Source organism: Sorex araneus, chromosome 2 (assembly GCF_027595985.1).
Source record: "Sorex araneus isolate mSorAra2 chromosome 2, mSorAra2.pri, whole genome shotgun sequence".
Classification (NCBI taxonomy): domain Eukaryota; kingdom Metazoa; phylum Chordata; class Mammalia; order Eulipotyphla; family Soricidae; genus Sorex; species Sorex araneus.
Window position 1 is genome coordinate 378,364,002 of NC_073303.1, and position 13,091 is coordinate 378,377,092.

The 13,091-nt window shown below is 37.7% G+C and overlaps 1 long non-coding RNA gene across 1 annotated transcript in view; it reads right to left on the reverse strand.

Moving 5' to 3' along the window:
- LOC129402183 (uncharacterized) overlaps window positions 1-13,091 on the reverse strand; it is a 124,259-nt gene that overhangs the window by 53,217 nt on the left and 57,951 nt on the right. The window contains exon 2 of the long non-coding RNA XR_008628577.1: window positions 11,529-11,624. This is a non-coding gene — a long non-coding RNA (uncharacterized LOC129402183). The remainder of the gene's footprint in view (window positions 1-11,528; window positions 11,625-13,091) is intronic.

Consider the following 13,091-nt stretch of genomic DNA (forward strand, 5'->3'; position numbering starts at 1 on the left):
TTTAATTTATCTAAAATAGCTACCCTAGGTTTATTTCTGGGCACCATTTAAAAAGTAAAACAATGTGTAAGAAAAGAAAAAAAGAAAACACTTATTGAACTAATATTTAGTTGAAAACTATAAAGCTTCTATGGCTTAAAAAATAAGATTCAGGTAAAAGCATCGGAAGGAGGTCAACAACCTCCTCCAACATAAGCTACTTCTCTGGGGAAATTAAAATGATACCCATTCATGACTTACCTTTTTCTTTGAGTGTAGGTTGGGATGGTCTTGCCAAGTCAGACCATTTCCTCCTATCCCTACATTTTAATGGGTTTATTGTACAACTGTTGTACAATAGACAAGCTACCGAGAGTATCCTGCCCGCAGGGCAGAGCCTGGCAAGCTCCCCGTGGCATATTCAATGCCAAAAACAGTAACAATAGGTCTCATTCCCCTGACGCTGAAAGAGCCTCCAATCGTTGGGAAAGACGAGTAAGAAGAGGCTGCTAAAATCTCAGGGCTGCGTGTAATAGAGACGTTACTGATGCCTGCTCGAGTAAATCCACGAACAACGGAATGACAGTGACAGTGACGTTGTTCCACTGTGGTATGATTTCTTTAGCTATCTATTGTTGAACAAACATAATTCCCTTTGGGAGCTTCTATAAAGAATATTCCAATGCTTTATTTGCAGCTGCTTCATTTACTTGGAATAAATCATTTACTTGGAATAATTTTCTGTTGAATTGCTGAGCCAAATGGCTGAAGATTTTGATAAATATTGACAAATTTCTTCCAGAAACTATGCATAAACATATATGTCTACCAGGGATATGAGATGACACTGTATTCCTATGTCCCTGTTACTGTGTTCTTTGTGGTCAAGATTAACTTAATTTAATTAATTAAAACCCACATTTAATTCTTATTTCTCAAAAGATTATCTAAATAATGGTATACACTTGTTAACCATTTGTGTTTATAAGAATCCTGAAATGTATATTTGGGTTTCTTCCCTGTAAAGTCCACATGATATCTGTAACACTTTGAAGAGTCTACCTCCTGTAGAGTAAAAAAAAGTAGGCTGCAACTTTGTTTGATGAAATATGTTGCTTAAATAAAAATATTTAGCCTGATACAACAAAACATATCCATACATATGTTGATCAGCCTAAAATAAAACTAATTACTCTTCCTAAAACTGATCTAAAAATTAATAGTCAGTTAAATGTTGATCAATGGACTGAGACCCATCAAGAAAAGCATGACTAACCATTGTTAATGGTATGGAAACCACAGAAGCTCAAACAATGAAAATAAATAAATAATCATATGCTATTTAAAAAAAAAAAAAAGATGAGTGGCTGAAAGACTGAGTCATTACAGCCTTGTAATATTTCTAAGTGAATATGCTTGACATTTGGAAAAGCACAATTATTTCAGAATATTCTTTTAGGGTATTTACCAGTTTTTAACCAAAAAAAAAAAAATGGGGGTGAAGTAACTCATGTATGCTTGAAAGTGTGACAAAAATGCGGTGCACAAGATCTGTTGTCACCTGTCACCAACTTAAAGTATCAACCTAGATAAGAACGGGCGCGAGACGGGGCAGGTCTGAGAAGAGACCCTCACAGAGGAGTGGTCTCCCTCGAGAGCAGAAGGACCACACCCTCATCAGCACAGCACAGGAGGGGCTGGAGAGGTGGAGCAATGAAATCAACATATTTATTGTTTTCCAGAAGAAACAATAGGTCCTTGCCTTCTATGAGGCCAATCCTGGTTGTTTCTCCGGGTGCATATGGTCCCCCCAGCACTGCCAGGCGTGATGCCCGAGCATGGAACCAGTTGTCAGCCCCGAGTACAGCCTGGCATGCCCCCTCCCTACACAAAGGAAAGGGGAGTGAAGAGAAGGGAGCAGAGGAGAAAGAGGGGAGGGGATGGAGCGAAGGGAGGAGGGAGGGAGAGGAAAAAGCAGCCACTTCAAATAAAATGTTGGTGTGTTGCTCTACATGACAAGTGCAAAGCCCAGGGTTCGAGTTTGGCGGGCTGCTTGTGACAATGAGCATGATAGAGCCAATCACACGGGCAAGGTCAACCTCTGTCCCGTGGCAGTCGGTCGCAGAGAATGCAGCAAATGGACAAGGAGAAAAACTATCACACACTAACTGCCCCAGCCCTAGGTGGCCCGGGCATCCCTGAGTGAGCTCGCAGGCTGGCCACTCCAATATTCCATTAACACTAATCCTTTCACCAGTGTCCATTTCCCACCACCAGTGCTCCCAGTTTCCTCCCCAGCCCCTCGCTGGCCTCTGGGACGATTGATGACAGGAACATTAAGGACGATGAGTCAGTACATCAACATTCAATGGATACATTAGGGGCGGAGGCTGGGTATTTCTCCAGCCAATCAGCTGGCACCCTGACAGTATAGAGTCAAGCCATGACACTTTCCTATTGTGTTTTCCTCTCTTGCTGTCTCCATCTGAAAGGTCCCATACTGTTTTATTCTATCCTTTCCTGGGCAGATACTTGCTGCCCTATTTTAATCTGGTACATTGTCCCAGCAATTAAGTAAAATTTTGTTTCTGGTTCTTCTCTTACCGAATATTGTCTCTCTCTTTTTTGATTGAAGTACCAGTTGGTTTGCATTTGGAGTGTAAGTGTTATAGTTTTAGGGTTACAGCATTGCCATAACACATCTACCATCAAAACACCAATATCCACCATCACAAGCATTCTATTTATTTAATTAGTTAGGCTTTAATAAATTTAAAGTGACACTCAGAGCTCACTCCTGCCTGCTTAGGGATCACTGCTGGTGGTGGTCAGGGTGGTGCTGAGATCAAACCACCTGCCGAATGCAAAGTAAACAGCTTAACCCCTGGACTCCTCCAATTCCATCAATATTCTTTTTTATTTTGTTGACTTTTTGATAGCTGCAGGGAAAAGAGAGATTTTCTCACCACTCAGTCCCTCAAACACTAAGCCAGAGAGACCCTGAGCAATCCCAGCTATCGCCCCAAACAAAAGAAGTCCTGGGAAAAAATTTCATCAAAGATCCTAGAGGTCAGGATTTTTGCAGGCTCAATAACTGCATGGACATTGAAAGAATCAAAAAGTACAACAGGATTTATACATATAGATAGATATAGACATAGAAAATTGAGAAAGACAATGGAAAAAAGTGCTGAAATCTTCATAAAATGAAACAGAATTTGTTTTATAAATTACTTCAGTAAAGAGTACCAATGTTTTTTTGTAAGCACCAAATAATTTTTAAAATATTATTAAAATTATTAAATTAAAATTTTTGAATCTGACATTTTTTATAGTACAGGAACGAAAGCACAGCTTCGGGTAGGGCATCTGCCTTGCATGCAGCCAACCCGGGTTCAATTCCTCCAACCCTCTCCCAGAGCCCGGCAAGCAACCGAGAGTACCCCACCTGCACGGCAGTCTGGCAAGCTCCCCGTGGCGTATTCTATATGCCAAAAACAGTAACAACAAATCTCACGATGGAGACGTTATTGGTGCCCGCTCGAGCAAATCGATGAACAATGGGATGACAGTGCTACGGTGCTATTTTATTCTCCAGTGCCTAAGTTGTTTTGCCCAAGGGCCTACCCTGACCTTGAGGGAGTTGGTTTCCCATGGGTTTTGATTGGTTGATTCTCTGTTGCTCGGTCTGTTAGTTTAATTTGGTTGATGCCAATGGCATAAAGAGTGCAGGAGACCATGTAGACTTCCCCAGAGACCTAAATACAGGTTACAGCATCTCAAGAAGCTTTGGAGTTGCTAAGCTAGCTGAAACTAAGTATGATTTGATGACCAGCAAGTCTAAAGGTGCTTATAAAGAACAATGACACATTTGTAATAAGAGAATTACAGAATGCTTTTGCAGTCGGGAGCAATTGGTTGTGCATCAGGTTCTCATTTCTGAGTTGGATAAACTGAGGCTACATAATTCAGCAGAGACTTATTTTGAACAGAACTGAGAATGAAATTCAGCATGTTCAGTTTGGGGGCCACACCCGTGGTACTCAAGACTTACTGCTGGCTCTGCAGTCAGGGATTATTCCTGGTGGCACATCAGGGTTACCAGGGATCAACCAGGATCACCCATATGCAAGACAAGTACCCTACCTGCTCTTCTATCACTTTGGCCCCAAATTCACATATTTTGGTTCCCTCAATATGATTTTATTTTTTTACAACTCAGCCAATTCACATTCATGTGGACATAAGTTGTAGAATAAATTTCTAATTTTTCTTTTCCCTCTCTTTTACCCTCAAACATTTCAGATGTATTTGGTGAATTCTCCAAATTTCTAAGTGCTTAGGAAAGCAAGAGATTGCTTTTATCCACTTCCAATTATTTGGAGGCAAAGGAATGGAATTTGATCCTTAGGAATTTTCTAAGATGTCTAATACAAAAGCTCTAAGCTATTATCTTTATACCTTATTTTTTGGCATCCTCCTCAGAAGTGAAGGTGAAATTAGTGTAATCATGTATATATTAGGTAGCTAATGGAAGAACTCAATTCAAAAAATAGAGTTTAGCTTATCAATGAATTCCAAAGATAAGAGCATATTCTTTTATGACTATAATTAATGGTACAAAGTGTCCCTCTATGAATCTCATAAGTCTCATTTGACTGGACTAAAATGAAATTCCCCTTACCTAGCACTTCACTAAAATGAAATAAAACTATAACCAGATTTGAAGACAGGAAATTTTGTTTCTCTATTTTGTTTTGTTGAAGGTGGAGAGGAGGAAGAAGTCAATTTCACAGTTTGTTCATTGTCTCCAATGATTAAATGTCTTGTTGCCTTTATGAGAAAACAATAATTACCATACATGAATTAATCTGAGGACACAGACTATTTTTAAATGAGAATTAATAGGATAAGCTGAAAATGAGTGCAGTTGGGAAGTCTTTGTGGGGAGTCTTCAGCATGTGGGGGAGATATTATGAATCCAGTTTGTAAGATTCTAAGATGGAGATGCATCTAAGACACCTGTGGGGGAAAAGATGACATAGGGGCTGAAAGTTCAAACCCAGCAGAACTCAGAAGGCAAATCTCAGCAGGAGACTAAAAGCAGAGAACATTGGTCACGAAGGCCAGAAGTGTGGCAGAGAGTAAGGAGAGGAGGATCGGAACTGAACTCGGACAACTCCAGTTGTTCAAGAGCAAAGAGAAAGACAATGGCCATGAGAAGGAGGAGCATGAAGGAAGAGGGAGAGGGGAGCACAGAAAGAGGGGGGTCACCACCCAGGGAAGAGGAGCCCCAAGTAGGACGGGAGTGAGTGTGCTCTTTTGTCGAAGACGCCAGAAAGCCTGGCCCAGGTGAAGCAGAGCCAGTCCCTGGCTTTCTGGAGTCTGGTGTCACTGGGTCCCTTGGAAAATGCAGAATCAGTTGAGTGGAGACAAGGATGATGAAGAGAAGGCGGTGAGGAGTGAGGAGCCCGCGTAGACGCCAGTTCCTGTCCCCAGACTGGGCTGCCGTGGATAGAGATGATGTGATCTTGCGATACCCAGGGACAGTGATGCTGTTTCATTTTCTTTGTAAAGGAGAAGAAATTGAGCTGTATTCTAGGATAGATGGGAACACTGGGAGGAGAAGAAAATGAACTGTGGAGGGAGGAGTGAAAGCGGGAATAGAGGCATTCCTATGAGCAACATTGAATGCTTCCAGGATTCACCCGGGAAAGACAGAGATGAGGAGAAGATGGTGCCAAGGACTGATGCGTGTGCGCATGCAGAGAGGAAGGTGAGATCCTGAAGATTGACTTTCATTTCCTGAGTGCTGAGGGCAGGATGAGGTGGGGCGCCATGAAACTGTCTCTTCTAAGAGCTGAAAGGACTATTTTTGGGAAGGGGAAGCAAGTTCACATAGCAGGCGGTAGAGGAGCCGGGGAGTTTGGAGGACTCGGCTCCGTCTCGGGGCTGTGGGTTACAGAGCTCTAGCCGGTCCATGCAGCACAAATATAAACCCAGTGTTCTCCACGTGAAGGAGTTTGAAGACTAAAGAAAGTACAAGTTAGCAAAGAATTTGTGACCTAGGGCTCTTAAGAAGGAGTTTAGGGATTTGAAATAGCTGGCCTCGAAAGTTAATTTTAGAGACCTGTAACATCTGACAAATTGAAACTGTTTCTAAGTAAAATAATACTTGCGTTTTTGAACAAAATCTATGAATAAAAATAAATGTCAGTGTTCAAGTAATCAAAATCTTGAAAACAAAAGAAAGTAGAATTACTTATATCATGTAAGGTCTTACCACATGGGGTCAAATTCAAATGAGAGCATGAAAGAATTATTAATTTATAGGAATAGGAAAAAATTATCTAATTTAAGGTGTACAGAAAGAGCTGCTCTCCCATATATTAGGATTCAAAAATGGCAATATTGTTATTCTCTGAAAATTAATATTAACCTAGAGTTCAACCATTAAAATACACAGAGAGTATATCTCTACCAATACTATCATACTAATTCTCTTTAATACAAAAACACCCAATCCACTGGACACTACTTCATAATTATTGATCTCTGATTTTTCTCACCTTTCCAAAGAACCTTTGCACTTCTTCAGTATTTCTATGGAGTTAGTAACAACCAAAGTTTTCTAAGTTTCTCTCTACATAATAATCTACTTTATTGGGCATCTGCTCCTCAAATCTCAGCATCCATTCCTGCATCCCCTGTTCCTCCTTGTCACAAGATAAGAAGCCATCCAGTTTTTCTCGCTCCCTGTAGTGCTGAATGATGCTGAACGTGCCAGAATTCCCACTCAGTGAGTGGGGTTTTCTGAATCTCTTCCAGTCCCTAACAGTCCTTTTCAACAAACTCACGTTTATTTCACTGTCATTGACCAGCACCCTGTCTCCAGTTTGTGGCTGACTTTCTGCATTGATGTCCTTGTTAGTTTCTCAGTCTCCTGATCTGTCCATCTCCAGTCCAATATGGACTCACCCATAACATACAGCTCTTTAAATTTCCATTAAATGAATTGAAATCCCACTAGCCCTATTTTAAGTGCTCCTAGCCACAACCGGTGAGCGCATTAGTTAGTAAACATTTGAGACTTTGTGCTAGCACTATTTCAGTCTCTCACCCAGACTTCGTGCTTGCTCCACCCTTAACCAAGTGGCCCGCTTTCTCCTCACAAACACCTCGAAATCCTTCAAGGTTGTATACACTTTCAGGAAGATTTCTTCAACTCTCCATGTTGGAGAAATCTTATGAGATATATGAGAAGCTTCATGCCTAGGAACTTCTCTGAATCACAGTGAGTAATATAAGAGCAATATTCTCGGCAACATGGTGCAACCTATACACAGGAATTCAATATGTCTCTCGAGACAGTGATAGGCATTTGCAATTACTCAATCATTAATTTCACAAATATTTACTAAGCATTGCTAGGAACTCAGGAAGTATATAACAATTAAAACTTCTCATGCATTTACACTCTCCTAGAATATTCAGTAACACCTTTAATCAGTAAGTTCTGACCAAATAGATCTTGAATATGATCTAAAAAAGTCAATATTGTTTAAATCAACTAATACATTTTTGATGCAGCATGATTTACATAATAGTTACATACTGTAGACATTAGTTTAAACAGATAGAGGATTATTTTATTTCATTTCAATAAAGCCTCCAATTAACCAGAAATTTTATGGACCAGAATCAACTATTTTTCTGAATATTTTTCTGAAAATTAATTCCATGCATATTAATGTGCCCAAAATACAGGAGGTCCCAGGAAACATTTGTTGAGCAAATGTTAATAAAAATAGGTATTCATCATGTTTACTGAGTACTATAATTATAAATCAAAAGTATTCTTCAAAAGTTTTGCTAACACAAGTCAAGTATCTTAGTTTTGGGTTCAAAAATAAAATAAGTTTGAAGTATGTAAAAGACACAAAGAAATTTTGGCAAAAGTTAAAAATTGCATAATAATGAAGTAAAAAATAAAGATTATTTTTGCTAAATATTTTGGAATCACTGTATTGAAAAGCATTCCAGTTACATTATTCATTTTATTAAGTTGGGTAATTTTCACAATAGGAATATTCCTTTCATTTGTATCCCCAGAGAGAACAAACTATAATGGAATAGCTATAATAGCAATGGTGAATATGTCGAAAGCAGCAAGAATTGCATAATGCTTGCTTTTAGGATAATCTGAAGATCATACAGAAAGTACCACCAAGTGAAAAGATTTCAAGAGCTGAAAATAAGAGAAGATTATGGATCATGTTTTATATCATTGATTTAAGTAGTAATTCTCATAAATAACTGAAATTGTATTCTGTGAACAGAAAAGTTTCATTTTCCACATCTTATAATATAAAAGTTAAAATATTGTTTGAAATGACAGACATCCCAAATGATGACACTGACTTATCCCACAAACTTTAGATTGTGATTGTTTAATTGACTAAAAATTTTTTTTTTAATTTTCTTCCACTTACCAGAAAAATAAAATCATTGTTAAATATAAAATTGCATATTATTCATTAACTATGATCAAAGGGAGAAACTGTCAGCAAAACCCTGATAGGATAATTTCTAAATGTCAATGGGATACAATAGATTCAACTATTTTAACTCTTTTTTATGGTACTTTAAGGGTCTGTCCTTATTCCAGATACTTTATCAATCTTAAATTATTTCACTCATTTATTTTCTATCATTTGTTCAATATTTCAACCAAATACGATTTCCTTGGCAATTTTATATGTTTTGAAATTAGTAAACTAGGTGAGTCAACAAGAATATGAGAAATTTATTACTAATTGGCCTTTCTCCAAATCCCTCTTCCCCATACCATTTAAGTCTGGCAGCCTGTTAGCAAATAACAAATTCTGAGGGAACAAAACCTGTACAGACCATATGGCTTCAATTGGTTGGCTTCCAAAACACTTCTTTAAGATTTTTATTTAAATAAAAAAGATATTACAGAATATTAACACTGTAAAGTTTCCTTTTTAATTAAATAGAATTATATTAAAACAACAGGAAAAGAAACTGTTGAAACCTTTGATTATCTAATAGTCAAAAAGTCTAAAATCAAGGTATTTTCAGTAAATTATACATACAAATCTCAATATGGATACAGGCAGAAGCATACAACACGCACATTCTGATTGATGTCTAGGATATGAAAGAATGTATAATCATCTCTATATCTTTGGCTTTCAATAATCTTTGAGTATACAGTGCTGGGTATTTTCAAACTACATAAGTTAATGTACTCTTTATGTAGTATAAAGGTATTATAGAACAGAGTACATAGTTTGAACACATTTCTGAAAAACTAGATATCTAACATATATTAAGGATCTAAGAGATGAATTAATTAGGTTTTGAGACAGAACATTTTGAGTTAGCTGTAAGCGTGACAATTCCTTATATTTCCAGGCATGAATTCTCATCTTACTTTTTAGAATATTTTTAAGAGAGCTTAAGGGACACTGGAGATTTGAGCTCACTCCCATTGGCCATTTGCCGCCAGACGTTGAGAGATTCTTCCCTCCAAAAGTCTCCCCAAAGATCTTGTACACTGATAAAATACCCAACGTGTTACTTTATCAGTGATATGAGAGCTAGAGTCATCTATTCAGGAGTAATCACGAGATCATATGCTAACAGAATTGCAAATGGAAACACGTATGCACAGTTCCAGGGAGACAGAGAGATAGATGCCTCCTCTTTATCAACCAAGAAATTTCCCTCAAATTCCTGAATAAAAATGTGACTAGAAGTAAAACAAGCAAATCTATGATGTGAAAGGAGAATAAGACAAGATAAAGCGAAAAGAGCTTATTGTTTTGTGTCAGTAAATAAGTTATTTAGGAAAATCCAAGACAGGACAACTGTTGCTTAAATGTTTACTGGAAATTGATAATAAATCCATTTTGTTAATGCACTTCTATTAACTATCACTCTATCCTTGTGATAAATTTGTCAATTAAGCACAGTTATCACCCCATTCTATAGAGCAACACCAAAATGTGGAATAACTTTTGTAAAGATTCAGAGCTGCACTAGAATTTAAATTTTCTAAGTGTGGGTTAGGAATCTAGATCCTTAATCTTTCTATGACTCATCCTTGCTATATGCCAAAGGATGCCAAAAAAATAAGTCATCCCAAAAAATATAATAAAAGACATGCATTGTTAATTTTTTTGCCCTTATATAATCAAATTACTATTATGTATATGTTGCCAATACTTATATAAATTATTTTATTCAGATTATTTTAATGTGAGGGTCGTGTTACATGTATTTGTATGCTAACTACCTCTTAGAGTATCAATAGTGATTATGTTTCAACAGCTATCCATAAAGGAGCTAGACTCAAACTTTCTGATCTAGGGTTATTAATAAATATTATATTTATTCATTACATATAGGACAAATTTCCTTATAGCCAATTCATACCCTCACTTTATTTTCCTAACCGAGCATAGAAAAAAAAATGTCTTCAAACCTCCTTTAGGTCTTTTTCTGTCTGGTTTGGAATTGCCCAACCCATTTATAAGGTTGGAATAAATGTATTATGAAAGGACAAGTGTAAAGAGAATAGAACTGTGAGATAGCATCACTATTTTAATTCCTGTTGCTTCAAAAGACAGCACATAGCTTTACAGAACAGGGGGTTCTCCATTATAACTTGTTAAGTAATATAGAAGTTGCACAGAAAAGAATCAGGTACCTTTCTGATCATAAAAAAATAAACATGCTAAATATTAGGGTAAACTGTTTAAAATGCAACAAAGAATTTTGGCAAGGCTCCCAAACCAAGTCATCCCCTAGCATATAACATACAAAGCTCCAGGATATTTCCCAAAACGTCTCCCAATCTACTTCACTGCCTTGAAATAATGACTGCTTTCAGGATTGGGCCAGAGAGAGAGAAGAGCGTTAAGAAAACTTGCTTTGCATGCAATTGCCTTTGGTTTGAATCATGGAACCTAGTGATAAAAGTCTTTTCCTCACCACCAATTTTTCACTTCAAATGGGTAAACATGAATATTTCTCTGCTACTGGATGCTTCTACAGAAAGCTCATAGATCAACTCCACTCGTGGCAATGGTGTTGGATCTTCTATGACTTTAAGGATCACCACTGACTAATTTTTGAGTAAATCTACATCTGGGCTCAATGAGGCATTCTCTAGGAAAATCACTCATTAAAATCATATACATGCTTGCTAAAATTTGCACCGTTAATCAAATTCAAAATAAATATATAAGCAAAATTTTATAGTTTTATTAGATAATTACCTATCATTTGTAATAGTCTGGTTCATGTGTCTTACGATATTTTACCCTTCTCTCTCCCAGATACAAAGCTGCTTCTCCTTCCAATGACTCAGATTTTCTTTGATGTCTGCTATTTGATGAAATTTTTCATGCTCACAGCATGGAATTGTGCACCTAAGGTCTGTGGAATCAGACTCTATGCCTCAGCATCAAGATTGATGGGAGAGGCTAGAGAGATAGTACAATAGTCAGGGCACTTACCTTGTACTCGGATGACCTGAGTTCAATTCCCAGCATCCCACATGGTCTCCTAGTACTGCCAGTAGTAATGACTGAGTGCAGAACTAGGAGTGAGATCTAGAATTGCAAGATGTGGCAAAAAAATAATTAAAAGAACTGAAGTGGGCATAATGAACCTCAGAAGATCTCTGCCAATCTGAAAAAGTCATAGTGAATGACTAAGAAAACAAAGTATCTGCCAATTATGCATCACTTCTATAAATCACTCAAAGAAATCACTTTTTGTCCATAGAACTTGATGAATGAAAATTTCAACCTTAGTGAAAACAACCAACAAATGGCACTCATATTTCTGTTCAGCTTTACTTCTCACAAACACAATCCTTACAGATGAACTGTCTCTGCTGCCCAGTGGGTGGCTAGAGTCAACTTAGACACACACAGACTCACCTGATAACCCTAATGCTCTCTCTGTTGTAGAATGCTTTCTGTCAGACTCCTAGTGCTCTTGCTGTTATAAAATATTTTCTGTCAGACTCAAGAGCTCCATATGATTTCTAGATGGACTGTGGATGAAAACAGAAACTTCTGTCTAGTAGATTTTGGTTTCATGGCCTGTATTACACTGCAGTCTTGCCTGAAATGATCAAGTTTAATGAGCTAAATGTACGGTCAAGGCTATTTCTGTCTTCTCGAATATGGCCATTTCTGCATGTCTCATCCCAACGAGGGTATCAAGGGGAGGACCAGCTTATGTGTTCTCAGGAAGATGGGGCAAGTTGACTAGCTATGCACTGTCCTTCTTTCTTTTTGTTTCTGAAACTGCAAGACACATTGTCCTTGCTCTTGTAGCTACTAGTAGGTAATAAATCACCTTACCCCAAACTCTGTTCATTTGTCCAAAGGGGAATTTAGATGACCAATAGGCATATCAGAAACAGTGCTCATCACTGACCATCAATGAGATGCAAATTAAAACCACAAAGAGATTAATGCCTGTAACCTCACCCCTGTGACACTGGGTTATAGCTATAGCAATAGTAGCAAGTGTTGGAAAGATGTGGAGAAAAAGAGAAGCTTGTGTGTACTGTCCTTGGGAAGGCAAATCGGCACAGCTATTTTGGAAAATGTTACGAATGGAACTTCCTCAGGAAGCTAAAGTTATTCTGGAATCCAGAAACTCCCTCATTAGGTCTTTATATAAAAGCATTAATGCAACAAGCTTTATCCAGTCCCATGTATATAGGAGCATTATTTATGACTGTTAGAATATAGATACTACTAATGTCTGTCAAGAGATGATTGGATAGAAATATGGTACATTTATACAATGGAATACTACTCAGCATATAAAAAGATGAGGTTTTCCTATTCACAAAAAACAGATAATGAGCTTGAGGGAATTTTTTAAAGTAAAATAAGTCAAAAGGAAGAAAGACAAGTATTGGATTATTGGAAATGAACGATATAAAGATTTTGAAAATGGTGATCAAGCAAAACAAAGTTCAGAGGAAAAGCGGACCCACACCCCACCCTCGGGGCCTTGTGAACTCACCTGTCGTCCCGGCTTCAGGGCCTCATCAT